Below are 17092 nucleotides of genomic sequence, written 5' to 3' on the forward strand. Positions count from 1 at the left end.
GAGAGAATATTTTCCGTTTTCCATTAAATGGAACCTATGCAGCTCTAGATTTGGATTAGAATCCCGGATACCAGATGGTCGATGGTTTATTTATTTATAAAAACTAATCTATATTGTTTGAATTTTTCAAAAATATCCTCTACTCAAAAGCCAGTTAACGACATGACTAGACAGTAAAACATGCAAGCAGCCACTTTTTCATTCTATTTGGCATTTAAATTTAATAGTGTGAAAACTGTCTTCTCAGACAGACTTTTCTGCCTCAAACGAATCAGCCTGATGATGATATTCGGTGGCAGTAAATTGCTGCTTTTATGTTTCTCCTCATTTAGGCCCTCTTTGCCTCCATTTTCTCCACCAAAATAGAGTAAATTCTAAAATTGAGTAAAATTACTTCAATTATTATTTTATTTTTTACTCCAAAATATAATATTTTATTTTATATTCTTCCCTTTCTTCAATATTATATTCTTATTTTTTATTTAAAATTTTATTTTCTTATTTCTATTAAAGAATTTCTATCTTTTTTTTTTTTTTTACATATTCATCACATATAATTTATATTCCTTTCTTATATAATCATTTAATATAAAATTATTGTATACCATATATTTTGAAATAATATAATTTGTAAGCAAATATTATAGATTATATATATTAATGAATAATTCAAATAAAAGTAAAATTATTGAGATACAAGATAATTAAATACATATTACATTATGGTAAAATTCAGATTAAATACTACATAAATATTCAACTTCCTCTAGTATGCTCCCATAAATGATCTGTTAATCGTTACGAAGTGCAAAATGAGCATCTTTGTCCTCAATTCTTTTGTGTCGAGCTAAAAATTATTCAAATCGGTGATTTTCATCTACTATCATTTGTACCCTTGGAGGTGGACATTCTCAATCATCTTGAATTGGTGCATTAAGATCACGCTCATTCTCGATTATCATATTGTGCAGTATAATACATGTAATTATTATTACTTCGAGAAAAAGGTCCCAAATCAATCTTCATTACTTCTAGAATGTGGGAGATAAGCAGACCATAGGGTAAACAAGCATCAGAGGATGGTATATCTCTAATACTTTCAAGCATATACTGACGAATCTACACAAACCAGTTAAGTGTTTTGTTGTTCACATGACAATAAGAACAAAAATATCCCTAGTGGTTAAAGTGCTAAAAGATCCAGTCCTAGGAAGAAGACTAATTGCAATCATGTGAGCTAATACATAATGTTCAAATTTAAGACTTTTGGGACTAATATCAAGGGGGTTTTCAGACATGGTAGCTTTTGCCTCTTCTAAGGTCACTTCAAAATCTTTTGGCCATAAATTCTGAACTAACACATCATAACCATAAAACTTAGCAGAAAAAAATTTCTCAAATTGATATGCATCAAGCACAATACAAGCACCTAGGATCATTGACTCCAAGTCATCTTTGTCATTCACAAACAGATTTGCATAGAACATTCGCACATGTTCTTCATACACAGTATTTCCAATAGTATCAAATGGAGGAGAAAGGCGCTGAAAGTCAAAAGTTTAAACAACATCACAATGAACATACTTCATAAGAGAGAGACTTATAATGCTCCCATAAGTCATAGATTTTGACTTTAGGATTTAAACCTCATTTTCTCAGTTGGACGGTAGAAGTTTAATTTGTCCCCAGGCCCAAAATTAGTGCTTTCCACTTTTCCCTTTTTGCATGCAGGCCTTTTGGGGGGTTTGATCCATGGGTATCTTGCCGACTCTTTTCTGGCTTAGTGCTTGATCATTTGATGAGTTACTACTCTCATTATCAGTTTTGAGAGGATCTAAATCAAGAGATGACTCAAGGTTGATAGTTTCTTCAAGATTTTAAGTCTTTTGGAACTGTCAGCTTCATCTTGTGATAGTGGAGGAGGAGAGGTTTTTCTTAGCCATAGTAGAGAAGTTTGGTGAGAAGTGGGGGAGAATGAGATAGAATAGGGTACTTATTTAGCCGCTTGGGAGATTGAAGGGTTGCATTGGTTAGAAGAAATGTTAGTAACAGATCAGAGTGATATTTCTGAGGAGTTGCTTCGGCGGCACCAATGGAAAGTAATAATTACACTCACATCAAATTAATGAAGGCAATCACTTTGGCAAACATATAAAAGAAAGTAAAATATTTTGTAAATATTAAAAGATCTTTTCATGCAATAAAACAAAATTCCAATCTTACTACGCAGTAGGCAAAACGTTCTTCCAAAAGAGATTTTATAAAAATATCAGCAAGTTGAGACTCAGTATTAATAAATTCTAATACTATATCACCTTTAGCAATATGATCACGAATAAAATAATGCTTAATTTCTATATACTTTGCCCTGGAATGATGCACATAATTTTTTGATAAACAGATAGCACTAATGTTATCACACAAAATAGAAGTAGAAGTAAGATTGAGATCATAGTCGATAAGTTGATTTATAATCCAAAGAATTTGAGTGCAACAACTTCCAAAAGCTAAATACTCTGCTTTAATAGTCGACAATGCAACACAATTTTGTTTCTTGATATGCCAGGAAATTAGTGTATTTCCAAGTTTTTGGCAAGTGTCACTTGTGCTTTTCCTGTCACTTCTATCACATGCAAAGTTTGCATCTTAAAAGCCTTTTAGATCAAAATTGTTAGAATAAGGATATCATACACCCAATTTAGTAGTCCCAATAAGATATCTAATGATATATTTCACCGCAGTCAGATGTGATTCTTTTGGAGCCGACTGAAATCTTACACACTTACAAACACTGAACATTATCTCTGGTCGACCAACCGTAAGATATAAAAGGGATCCAATCATTTCCCTGTACATGGTTTCATCAATACTTTTCCCGTCTTTGTCTTCTTCAAAAATTGTTGATGAACTCATAGGAGTTCCACTAGGTTTTGTATTTTCCATACCAAACCTTTTAATAAGCTCTTTTGTGTACTTGATTTGGCTAATGAAGATTCCTTTGGAGGATTGCTTAATTTGTAACCCAAGAAAGAAAGTCAGCTCTCCCATCATGCTCATTTCGAATTCTCCTTTCATAGTATGAGCAAATTCCTCACATAACACAGAGTTAGAACTTCCAAAAATAATATCATCTACATAAATTTGAGTAATGAGATTACCTGATTTTGAAAGCTTAATAAACAAAGTTGTATCAATATTACCTCGGTTGAAGCCATGATTTAACATAAAAGAGTTTAGTCTCCCATACCATGCTCGGGGGGCTTGTTTGAGACCGTATAAGGCCTTTGCTAACTTGAAGACATTATTTGGGAGAATTTTGTCTACAAACCCATGAGGTTGTTTCACATATACTTCTTCAAAAATATATCCATTTAAGAAAGTATTTTTACATCCATCTGAAATAGTTTGAACCCTTTATGAGCAGCAAAGGAAAGCAATATTCAAATAGATTCCAGCCTTGCCAAATGGGCGAAGGTTTCTTCATAGTCAATTCCCACTTGCTGTGAGTAACCTTTAGCAACTAGTCTTGCTTTGTTGCGAACTACTTGACCATACTCATTCAACTTATTTTTGAATACCCATTTTGTTCCTACAATTGATGTATCAGAAGGTTTTGGAACTAAGTTCCATACCTTATTTCTTTCAAATTGTTCAAGTTCTTATTTCATGGCTATGACCCAGTTGTCATCCTTGAGAGCTTTGTCAACTTTCTTTGGCTCAATTTGAGATATTAGAGCCATGTGAGAGTTCAACTTCTGAGATGTTCTGGTGCTAATGCCTTACTGTGGATTTCCTATGATGAATTTATGAGGATATCGAGGTTCACTTTTCTATTCATTTGGGACAACTGAGGCTGACTCCTTTTCGATGGGAATTGATTGTTCAGTTATAGGTGATTCTTAGTTTTCCATGTGACTGTTAGTCGACTGATGCTGCTGATTAGTCACCTCATCGTGAATGTCCTTACTTGTATGAACATATTTTGAAACTATAGAAATTTTCTCATATTTATGAAGTTTTTCATTCCTTGAGCGAGGGTTAGTATCCACAAATACAACATGTATGGATTCTTCAATAGATAAAGTTCGTTTATTAAAAACTCTATATGCTCTACCTGAGGGATAGTATCCAAGAGAAATACCTTCGTCGCTCTTTGGATCAAACTTACCAAGGTTGCCTTTTTTATTTTTGTGAATAAACATTTGCAGCCAAATAGATGAAAGTAACTGATGTTGGGTCTTTTACCTTTTCATAGCTCATATGGAGTCTTTTTGAGAATAGATTGAATCAAGCATCTGTTAATGATGTGACATGCGGTACATGCAACTTCTGCCCAGAAGTGGTGTGGAAAAGAGTTTTCTACAATCATAGTACTTGCCATATTTTGCAAGGTTCTATTTTTGCGTTCTACCATTCTATTTTGTTGAGGTGGTCTTGGGGAAGAGAAGTTGTGAGAAATTTCTTGATCATTGCATAAATTTTCGAATGCTCTGCTTTTAAATTCTCCTCCGTGATCACTCCTTATGGCAGAGATGTAATATCCCTTTTTCCGTTGTACCTTCTCGCAGAAGACTTCAAAATTCCTTAATGCTTCATCTTTATGACTTAAAAAAATAATCTAGGTAAATCGAGAAAAATCATCTACTATAACAAAAATATATTTTCTACCATCAATGCTAGTAGTTCTGGTTGGACCAAAAAGGTTCATATGCAAAAGTGGAAGAAGTTTTGTAGTACAAACTATGTTTTTGACTTTAAAAGAAGAACGGATTTATTTTCCTAATTGACATGCATCACAAATTTGATCTTTTAAAATATCTAGTTTTGGAAGACCAATGACAAGATCGCATTTGGAAAGTTTTTGAATTGTATGCATGCTAGCATGACCAAGTTTTCTATGCCATACCCCGGGATCATCAACATAGAAGCTAGACAAATTTTATTTCCTAGGCTATCAATATTACTGAGAGTATAGACATTCCTATCTCTATTCCCGGATAGAATGATTTTACCTTATTCGTCTTCAATGAGCCAACCATGCTTTTTAAAATAAACATCATAGTCATTGTCGCATAGTTGACTGATGCTGAGTAAGTTGTAACTAAGTTCATCTACCAAGTAGACTTCGTCTACATCACATGATGAGCTGAGGGGGACTTTTCCAACTACAATTATATATATTTCCTTTTGATTTGTCTCCAAAGATGACTGATCCAACATCTAGTTTAGTGACAGTTTTGAATAGTTGTTTGTCACCTATCATGTGTCTGGAACACGCGCTATCGATATGACATTTTCCTTTTTGATTTTTCTTGCGGTGTTCCTCTAAAAATAAATTACTTGTTATTAGGTACCCAAGCCTGCTTGGGTCCTGGATGGTTAGTATTCTGATTATTAGCCTGATTTGAGGTCTAGGGTCACCAACCCCACCTTCTATTGTTCTTAAACCTGCAATGGTTAGATGTATGGTCAGGTTTTCCACTAAAAACAAGATGGATCATTAAAATTTGCAGAGACCTTTTCTCTGCCTTTTCTTAACCTGCAATGGTTAGATTTGTGACTATCTTTGCCACAATGAATGCATGCAGAAAGATGTCTTGTCCTAAAAGAGTTTTCATGAGAAGTTGACTGGTTTGATTTGATGGAACTATGACTGGTGGATTTTCAAAATTTATTCAGTTGAAGTTGAAGTTCATGAACTTCTTCTTGAAGCATGTCTCTTTCAATTTCATATATTTCTAGTTTCAGTGACCAGTCTTTCTTTTCTCTTTGAATCTTTCGAAGTTCATGTAGAACTTTCTCAATATCTTCAAGAGCAATATCAATAGATTCTTGAAGTTCATTACATTTAGGACACATAGGTAAACGTACCTCACTTGTTCCTTCATCTGCCATGAGGCCAAGCTCACTTGAATCTTCATCACTATATTCTTTGATGGCCATAAAATAGATGTTGGCAATTTCCTCAAGATCAGATTCTTCTTCATCACTCCATGCTCCAAATGACTTCTTCTTTTGGAAATTTCTGTTGAGTTTCTTTTTTAGTTCAGGGCATTCTACTTGAATGTGTCCGTATTTTTCACATTCATAGCACCTTCCATCATTTTGTTATTCTCATTTCCCATTTTTTCCTTTCTGAAATTTTGTTTACCTCTTCTATTATTTCTGTTTTTACTCATCATGCTTGTTACAACTTTAGAGAGCATAGCTATATTTTCATCTTGTTCTTTTTATCCTCCTCCTCCTCCTCCCCCTCCTCCCCCTTCTCCTCCTCCTCCTCTTTTTTCTGCTTCTCCTTCTTCTTCTTCTTCTCCTCCTGTTTCTCCTCCTGCTTCTTCTTCTTCTTCTTCTTCTTCTTCTTCTCCTCCTTCTTTTGCTTCTTCTTCTTCTTCTTCTTCTTCTTCTTCTTCTTCTTCTTCTTCTTCTTCTTCTTCTTCTTCTTCTTCTCCTCATGGTTCTTATCCTGCTGCTCCTCCTTCTCCTCCTCCTCCTCATTCTTCTTCTTTTGCTCCTCCTTCCCTTTCTCCTTCTCCTTATCTTTCTTATCCTTCCCCTTCTCCTTCTTCTCCCTCTTCTCCTTCTCCTTCTTCTTCTTCTTCTCCTTCTCCTCCTCCTCCTCCTCCTCCTTCTTCTTCTTCTTCTTTTTCAGATTCTTCTTCAGACTCAGCCACAGTTTCTTTAAATGCGATTGTCTTTTTTTTTTGCTATACTTGCCTGTCTAAATGAGTTTTCTCAAAGGAAATTAGATCACCTCTAAGTTCATCATATGACATCTTGTCAAGATCCTGGTATTCCAGTGCAATGATTTTGGGTTGCTAAATGGTGGATAGGCTTCTTAGTAGTTTTCTAACATATTCTCCACTTCTGATTGGTTTACCAAAGGATTTTAAATCTTCAATAATTTTGCTGTTGTGAGAACATTTCTTCCACTGATTCTCCGTCATTCATTTGGAATAATTCATAGTCATGAACCAGGAGATTAATCCTTGTTTCTTTAACTTTATTTGTTCCTTTATATGTAACTTCTAACTTGTCCCACATTTCTTTCACAGTTTTACAACTTGATATCTTTCATACTCTTCTCCGCTTATGGCATTGTATAGGAGATTCTTTGCCTTAACATTCACTTGAATAACGACTGCTTGTTCTTCAGTGTAATCATCTAAATCGAGAGGGCCAGATGATACTATGATCTCACCGCCTTTAACCTTTCTTGGTGGAATTGGAATATTTCCCTTTTTGATCACACGCCATATTTTAATATCATATGACATAGTGTAGGTTTTCATTCGCACTTTCCAGTGTAAAAGTGCTGACCGTTGAAGTAGGGTGGTCTTACTTGAGAGGTTCCTTCTTGGAATAGTGCTCCAACGACTGTGTTTGATCCCATGATCTTTTCCGCACTTACTGTTAGGCAATACTTGTGACTCCTTGCTTTGATACCAATTGAAACACAAGAGGGGAGGGGTGAATTGTGACCAATTTAAAAACTCAGTTGACTAGAGAAGGGAATAGTCGACTAAACTTTTCCAGCAGGTTCGATCGCAGCAGAAGTAAATTGTGCAGAAGTAAAAACAATAAAGACACATAAGTTTTATACTGGTTCAGTACCGATGTGGTACCTATATCAAGTTTCCTTGGACCACAAGGGTTCTCTTAGATCTTCAATAATGAGTCGTTACAATAGTTGTGGTTTTAGTTCGTTTACCACTAACGATACTCAGCAACAATGTTTGTCTATGCTTGACACAACTCTTGTTTTATTTTCTAACTTTTCCTATCTTTTGTGACCCTTGTAAACTCAAGAATACAATGTTTGTACTAAGAACTAGAAAGATATAGAAACATGTACATTAAGTTGTGTAACTTTTTCTTCTGTCTTCCGGCCTTCTTATAGGAATGTCTTGAGGTCTTGTAATCTTCTTTTGAACTAGCCGTTGCAGATTGACCATTGATTGAGGCAAAAATATTCTAAGAGATTTGACCCAAGGGTTGCCTCTGAATCCAGCTTACAAGAAGGACTGAATTCAATGATCTTCTTTCCTTCTTGCGTTCCTGATATATAGGAGTGATTTGCGACTCGATTTGATTGATCCATCATCAAAATCTTCTCATCTCTTTCTACATGAACTCTCCTTAATTTACGAACTGACTTCCCCATATCAGTTGCACTTGATCTTATTTCCTTTTGATAGCATTGCCTCCCCGATATCAATTAGAATAAATTAGATTTGTACTATTGTCATCGTTAAACTTCATAGCGGTGGATCGAATAATTCTGTGTGCAAATGTTTTTTGAACCTATATAAATATGTCTGTGTGGGAAAAAGTAATATTATCAAATTATCAATATAGAGGTTGACGTGCATTTCAAACACACTCTCTTAGTTCGAATTTTACAGTGTTTAAATTTTACAGTGACCAGGAAATAGAAAAATCAAATTACAAACGACGTCGAAGAAAACGCAGATACTGTCATGATCAAATCAGGGACGTAATTTCCTGCCTAACATAAAAGCCACAAACTTCAGCTCACTCATTTCTACAATATGTTCACAAGTAATATGGAAAAAATAAAACACACTGTTTCAAAAAAATAACAAGAAAAAAAAAGTCATAAGTGTGTTTAGAATGACGGAAAATATATTTTTGAATAATATTTCTTGAAAATATAAGTTTGTTAATTAATTTGCTAGAAAACGTTTTTCAAGGAAAATATTTTTTGCCAAATTTGAAGAATGACTTATCTCACCTTTAGTGGAGTTTATTTTCATCCACAACTATTTTAACTCTTTGCTTGATATCATCACTTTAACAATACTCAGATTTTATTTAACACTCCAAAAATTTATCGATTCAAATACAACAACGTACCCAGAATATTCTCACAAGTAAGGTCAGAAGAGGATAGTGTGCACGCAAATCTTGTCATATCTTGTGCAGGTAGAGAGACTGTTCGATAGACCATCAGTATCGACTCAAATAAATCTTTAATAAATAAATAACTTCAAAATGAGAATTCTCAAACACCAGACTTAGGTTGTTTAGAAAATTATATTTTTAAGAAAATACTAGTAAGTCGTACCAAACAATGCACCAAGTTAAATAGTATTACCAGAAAATTTAGCCATGCATGGAAGATGGTATAGAAAGTTTTCTAACTGTAGATTTTGCTTTGACTTTAACAGCCGTTTTGCCTTTGGAATTTCTTTGATCAACGTCACAAGTCACTCTATCTTCTGCTATAACACGTAGTGAAGGTCTCCATTTTTTAGTGTTCTTTGGCTTTAGCCTTGACCTCTCCTGATGCGGAAAGAGAGTTCGGGCGGCGGTTTCCGCAGTTGGCATCATCGTGGCGCCGCCGCGCCCAACATGCACCGAAGTTCGGCAGATACTTCATTGGTCACAATAAATTTTAAATTATGTTTTGTGATCTTAGAACAGATAACTTTTAAGACTGATATATATAGACTTATAGTGTGTATGTGAGAGAGGGGGCCAACCTACGTAATGCATTGACTTTGTTAATTATGTGTTATTCTTTTATTTATTTATAATCATGATTAATTAAATATTTGAATAAAGTATTTTAAACTTCCATACAAATTTTCATATAAGAATGAGTTAATACCCTAAAACCCGCCTAAATTATACAACTTTTGTCAGTTTCCTACCTAAACTATCACTTGTCCCTGAAAACCCCCTGAATTATATTCCCGTTCATAATAAAACCCCTTCATCGCTTATGTGGCATAATTTGTGTAATAAATCTTAATTGAGTCTTTTTTTAGATTAAGCTAAATAAATATCCATGTAGATTGCCACATGACAGATTTTAAAAATAATTTGGAGAGTGTATTATACGCACTAGTAAGAATGTGACGAGGGGGTTTTATTATGAAGGAAAATATAGTTCAGGGGGTTTTCGGGGACATGTGATAGTTTAGGTAGGCAACTTGTAACACTTAGTAAATTTGGATTAGGTGTGAACGTGTTAAATGATTATTAGTATGATATTTTAAACATGTGAAGTCCTATCGGGATGATTATGAGTGATAATAGTTGTTTTGGAATCAAGACGGAGAGTAAGGTGCATAAGATTCGATAAAATCGACTACGTTTATGAAAGGTCTTCCAGCCTGATTTCGTAAATATCTGTTAGGAATTTGAGAAAACTCATCAAAGTTGTAGCCATTTGAAATACCTTTCCAATGATATATTGTGGAGCCCAAACGAATCTCTATACAAAAAGTTATGTGCGTTTTACTGAACAATGTGCAATATGCATGCCCAGGTGCGCGCCTAGCTATCCCGTGCGTGGCAGCGCACTTGTGGCAGGGCTATTGCCCTTGCTGCGCGTTTGGGCCTTTAGGCGCGTGGGAGCGCACCCGGGGGATCGTTTTAAAAGCCTTACTTCGTCCTCCACACTCCAAAACACAAAAACTTGCTCTGAAAAGGGAAGTTCTCAAGAACCTAACTTCCTCCAAGGTCCCTCCACCATCCAAGGTAAGTTCTAATGGTGATTCTAAGTTAATTTTATTCTCCAACACCTTATTAACATGAGTAAACCCTTCAAATCATTAGATATTCGATTGGGGCATCATTGTTGAGCAAAGAAACTCTAGAGCTTGAATTCAAGAGGATGAACACCAAAAGGGTAATATTTTTGCCCTCTAATTGATTATAGCATTGGATTAATGATTATACACTCTAAGTTCATGAGGTATGAGTAGATGAGTTTGATAGAAAAGCATAAATGGTTATAGGTTTGGGTTGTTTATTGTTGATTGTTGATTATTGATTATTGATTATTGATTATTGATTAAGGGTGTTGTTTATCTTATGAGCGATGAAGAACGATATTGATTATAACAACTTGAGATTTTAGAATTTATCTAGGAGCAAGAGAATGGATTGCTAGGTGACCAAACACCATTAACGAGGGTTATGAGGCTTTACGCCCAAAAGGTGTTTGATAAACTGTCTAAGTGACCAAAACATGAGCATTAGTGCTAATATTGGTTCCTCTTGATATATATATATATATATATATATATATATATATATATATATATATATATATCCATAAGGCTCGTTGAATGAGGTGACGAATATTTTGATACGCTTAAAGGGCCAGAGTTAAGGTATGTGAGGCTAACTCTATTTACGTTTGGGAATGTTTATGATTCTCTCTACGTCTCATTATTTATGACTATTACGAATTTCTCAGAAAGTAATTATGCCTCAGTATTATGAATAGTTGTAGAACTTCTATTCTCTAGATGGCATAGTTTCATAATTCATTCAATATCCTATGAGTCTCAGTTATGACAAATTAGTTCATTATGAATACATGTCTCAGTCTAGTTCTATTCCGCATTCCAGTATCATGTAACTCAGCATGGTTCAGTATTTCAGTATCATGTATTGCAGTATAATTCTCAGCTCCTGATTCTATATCCCTGAATATTGAACACATGTATTTGGGCTTGAGGCCGTAATTTATGCTTTATGCATATTTGGGCCATATGCTGTAGTTTATGTTTATGTATATTTGGGTTTGAGGCCGTAGTTTATGCTTTATGCATCTTTCGGCCTGAGGCCGAAGTTTTGTATACGTATACTTGGGACTGGGCCATAGCTTGTGCACATTTAAATTGGGCCCGAGACCATAGTTTATTTGTTCTGATAAATAGGTGGTTCATTATTTAGAAGAGGGATTATTCATATCCTTACTTCCTTATTCAGTTATCAGTTTATCAGCTATCGATTATCAGTTATTAGTTCAGTTTCAGTATGTACAGTTCTTTCTTTTAGTTATTTTACATACCAATGCAATTCAAATGTACTGACACCCCTTTTGCCGAGGGCCTGCATCTCGTGATGCATGTAGAGATTTATAGGTTAACGATTCTATTTGCTAGGAGATCTCGTATCAGCTATTGGTGAGCCCCAGTCTTTTGGGGCATTATCCCTCCTTTTCAGTCTTTGTAGTATTTTAGTTAGTAAGGTATGACGGGAAGTCCCGGTAAACAATTAACATTTCAGTATTCTTTAGAGGCTTTGTAAACTATTATCCAGTCAGTCAGATGTTAGCAGGCTTTTATGTGTTAGCCTTGTTGGCTACTCGTTTATCCTTAAAGACTTTTAATTACTTTCTGCATTTATGATATTTCAGTCAGACTCCTTAGTAGATCATCATGTTACATGTTTATATTCAGCTTACAGTTATATCACATGTTAATCCATCCATCCAGTTGGTTCGCACGGTCATATGCAGTTAGGAACTAAGTGCCGTGTTATGCCCAGGCCATGGTTCGGGGCATGACAAAGCTTGGTATCAGAGCCTAGGTTCAAGAGTCCTAAGGAGTCTATGAAGTCGTGTCTAGTGGGGTCACTTTTATGCGTGTGTGCACGCCATATGTGTAAGCAGTTGACCACCAAGACATCTAGGATTGTTTCATTTCTTTCATACTCTAGATAGTGCAGTTAGAACTATGCTTTTAGGAATCCTGCGTATTACATATTTCAGAAAATGCCTGTAAAAAGAAAGTAAACCAAAAGGGCCTCAGCTACTAGCCAGGGGGCTACAGCTAATGGTGCTCAGGAGGAGGACACTCCGGCCCAGAGAGTTGCATCGGGCTCAGTGCCCAGTGCTTCGGACATGGATGTCAGGGGATCTATCTAGTTGCTCACCCAGATTGTTACTACTCAGGCTCAAAGTCAGGGAACAAGTGTTGTTGATAAGACGGGTAGTTCCAGATCTAGGGAATTCCTCAAAATGAAACCTCCAGTTTTCAGAGGGTCCATAAAGGATGAGGATCCGCAAAACTTCATTGATGTTGTTCAGAAGATATTTCGAGTGATGCAAGCTACAAATACTGAGGAAGCATAGCTTGCTGCGTACCAGCTGGAGGATGTTCCTAACACTTGGTATGAAACATGGGAAGAGTCCCGAGTGGAGGATGCAGCTCCCGCAACTTGGAAGGAAATTGCATATGCATTTCTTGAGCATGTTCTACCCATTGAGGTCTTGGAAGCTAAGGCTTTAGTGTTTGAGAGACTCAAACAGAATGAGATGAGTGTGAATGAGTACTTCCTCAAGTTTGTCTCTCTAGCCAAGTATGCTCCGGAAATGGTATGTGATATGAGGGCCAGAGTTAGGCGGTTTGTGTTGGGGATTTCAAATGGCTTGTTTACTGATGCTAATATAGCTACTTAGAACAATGACATAACCATTACCAAGATGGTTGCCTTTGCTCAAGGGAATAAAGACAGACTGAAGAAAGAAGAACAACTACAGAGAGAGAAGGATGGGGAATTCAGTAAGAGAGCGAAGTCTGCAGGAAAATTTAGCCATAGGGGATTTCAAGGAGTGGTAATCGTTAGTTCTTCAGGAAATCAAAATCAGGACCTGCTCTAACTTCAGCTAGTGCACCAATTTAGAGGTCCAAGTTTAACAAGAAAAGCTAAAATTCCAAAGCAGCATGCTCACAATCACATGCTAGTGTGGGCTACAAAGCACTTGAGTACCCTACTTGCACCCAGGGCTATGTCGTTCAGGAACAAACGATTGCTTTGGGTGTGGCCAGCAGGGCCACTTCTTAAGAAATTATCCATCAGCAAAGCAGAACAATGGAGGTAATGTAGCTCAGTTCACTAATTCAACAACCCCTCATAACTTTCATGCTCAATAAGGGCATGATGCAGCAAAGTACGATAATACAGGCGATGATCGGAATCGCTTGTATCCGTTGGCAGGCCGTCAAGATACAGAGGCTCGTGGAGATGTCGTCACATGTATGCTAACAGTCTTCACCTTTGATGTTTACGCACTTATGGATTTAGGATCCACCTTATCTTATGTAACCTCATATATTGCTAAGAAATTTAGGATAGAACCAGAAAAGTTGTGTGAACCCTTTGAAGTGTCCACTCCAGTTGAGAATCAGTTATCGCTAGATGTATCTATAGGGAATGTCCAGCCAAAGTGTATCATTGCCTTACCATAGCAGACTTAGTAGAATTGGAGGTGGCAGACTCGAAGTAATCATGGACATGAATTAGTTAGAGTCATGTTATGCCATAGTGGGTTTTAGAACCAAAATAGTAAGTTTTGAATTTCCCGGTGAACCAGTCTTAGAATGGAAGGGTGATGTAGTAGCACCTAGGGGTAGGTATATTTCCTATCTTAAAGCCAGAAAGATGATCTCTAAAGGGTATATCTATCACTTGGTTCTAGTTAGGGATGAAGATGCTCAAATTCCCATTCTTCAGTTAGTACCAATTGTAAATGAGTTCCCAGAAGTGTTTTCCGAAGATCTTCCCGAAGTCCCTCATGATAGAGAGATTGACTTTGGAATTGATCTACTCATCGACACTAAGTCGATATCTATTCCTCCTTATAGAATGGCGCCATCAGAGTTAAAGGAGCTAAAAGTCAAGTTGAAAGATCTTCTAGATAAGGGATTTATAAGGCCAAGTGTCTCACCTTGGGGCGCAACGGTCTTGTTCGTCCGAAAGAAGGATGAGTCTTTGCGCATGTGCATTGACTATCGTCATTTGAATAAAGTCACCATCAGGAACAAGTACCCTTTTTTTCCAAAATAGATGATTTATTCGATCAACTTCGCGGTGCCCAGTGTTATTCCAAAATTGACCTCAAATAGGGGTACCATCAATTGAAGGTTAAGGAAGTTGATATTCCTAAAACAACTTACAAGACTCGATATGGGCATTTTGAATTTTTGGTAATATCGTTTGGCTTAACGAATGCACCAACACTTTTCATAGACCATATGAATAGGGTCTTCAAGCCTTATATTTGTTCGTTATTGTGTTTATTGATGACATCTTGATTTATTCCTGTAGCAAGACAGACCATGCAGAACATCCCAGAATTATGTTGCAGACACTGCATGATTAAAAGCTATATGCAACATTTTCTAAGTGTAACTTCTGCTTCAAATCAGTAGCGTTTTTAGGCCATGTTATCTCAGGCGAAGGCGTGAAGGTGGATTTTTAGAAGGTGGATGTTATCTCTGAAGAATTGGCCTAGACCCACCTTAGTATACGATATAAGAAGTTTCTTGGGTTTAGTAGGCTATTATAGGCATTTCGTATAGGGATTTTCCTCTATCTCGTCCCCTTTGACTAGACCGAGTCAACAGAAGGTCAAGGTTTAGTCGTCAGATTCTTTCGAGAAAAGTTTTGAGGAGTTGAAGAAGAGGTTGACTTCAGTTCCTGTCTTGACACCACTGGAAGGAATCGAAGGGTTCGTTGTTTATTGTGATGCTTCAGGGGTTGGTCTTAGGTGTGTGTTAATGCTGCACGGTAAAGTCACAGCCTATGCATCCAGGCAACTCAAGGCTCACGAGAAGAATTATCCGACTCATGATCTTGAGTTAGCAGCCGTGGTATTTGTGCTAAAGATCTGGCGCCATTATTTGTATAGGGTGCATGTTGATATTTTCACAGATCACAAGAGTCACTGGTACATATTCAAACACTAATAATTGAATCTTCGTCAGAGAAGCTAGCTCAAGTTGCTCAAGGATTATGATGTTGATATCAGATATTCTCAGTCGGTGTTCTATTGGAGCTTAGCTCATATTAAAGTAGACATTGTATAGGAAGGAAAAGCAGTTCAGTGATCCCTACTTATTGCAGCTGAAGGAGGGGATTCACAAACACAAGACTATGACTTTTGAACAAGGGGGAGATGATGGTACTTTGAGGTACAGAGGCAAACTATGCATTCCAGACGTAGATGGGATCAGAGAGCTGATTATGTCAGAAGCCCATAATTCTAGGTATTCTATTCACCTAGGTTACACAAAGATGTATCACGCTCTAAAGGAGATTTATTGGTGGAATGACATGAAAAGAACGTAGCAAATTTTGTGGCTAAGTGTCCAAATTGTCAATAGGTGTAAGTCGAACACTAAAGGCATGGTGGTTTGACTAAGAGTATAGAAATTCCCGTTTGGAAATGGGAGATGATAAACATGGACTTCATAACAGGTCTACCTCGCTCGTTTCGGAAGCATAAGTCGATTTGGGTTATTGTAGACTGACTTACTGAGTCAGCTCACTTCTTGTTAGTGAATATTACATATTCAACAAAGGATTATGCCAAGTTGTTGTAATGACCCGACCGGTTATTTTGAGATCTAGCAGATTATTCGACGGTTTTAGGCCTGGAGTAGATTCACTTCAGGTATTATGACTTGTACGTGTGGTCGGAATTTAAGTTCGGGAAATTCGGAGTTGATTTGGAAAGAAAATTCTAATTTCGGAAGTTTTAAGTTGGAAGAATTGACTAACGTTTGAGATTTGAGTAAACGGCCTCTGAATCGGGATTTGAAGATTTCAATAGGTTTGTATGATAATTCCGAACTTGAGTGTAGATTCAGGTTGAGTATCCGGTGGTTCTGGAGTATTTCGGCACCTATTGTGGAAAGTTGGCAATTCGAAGGTTTTAGAATTTCTTAAGTTTGATTTGAAGTGGACTTTGGTGTTATCGATGTACGTTTGAGTTTCTGAGCCTTGGGATAGGTTCATATTGTGATTTATGACTTGTGCATAAAGTTTAGCATCATTCCAGAAAGTTTAAGTGTGATTCGGACGCGTTCAATGAAGTTTGGATGTTTGAAAGTTAAAAAGGAGGATTTAATCGCTGGTTCATGTTTTTGATGTTGTTTTACGTGGTTTGAGTCTTCGACTAAGTCTGTATCGTGTTTTGGAATATGTTGGTATGCTTGGATGGGATCCCGGGGGCCTCAGGTGTGAATCGGGTTGGAAACAGATCGAGATTGGACTTGGAAGGATAGCCGAGGTAGCCGAGATATGGTACAATCACTCCTGCATAGAAAGGGCCACAGGTGCGTGTCCGCAGAAGCGGCCAAAAGGGTCGCAGAAGTGGAGGGGGGTAAGGTTGGGTAGATCTGCAGGTGCGAGGAATTTATCGTACCTGCGAGCTCGCAGGTACGGGCAGTGGAGTGCAGAATTCCTTTATTATTCGTTGCGACTTAAGACTAGACCTGTGCAGAGTGATAGACTTTCTATTGTAGATATTCGATGGGCTTCATGA

This window comes from Nicotiana tabacum, chromosome 21 (assembly GCF_000715075.1).
Source record: "Nicotiana tabacum cultivar K326 chromosome 21, ASM71507v2, whole genome shotgun sequence".
Classification (NCBI taxonomy): Eukaryota; Viridiplantae; Streptophyta; class Magnoliopsida; order Solanales; family Solanaceae; genus Nicotiana; species Nicotiana tabacum.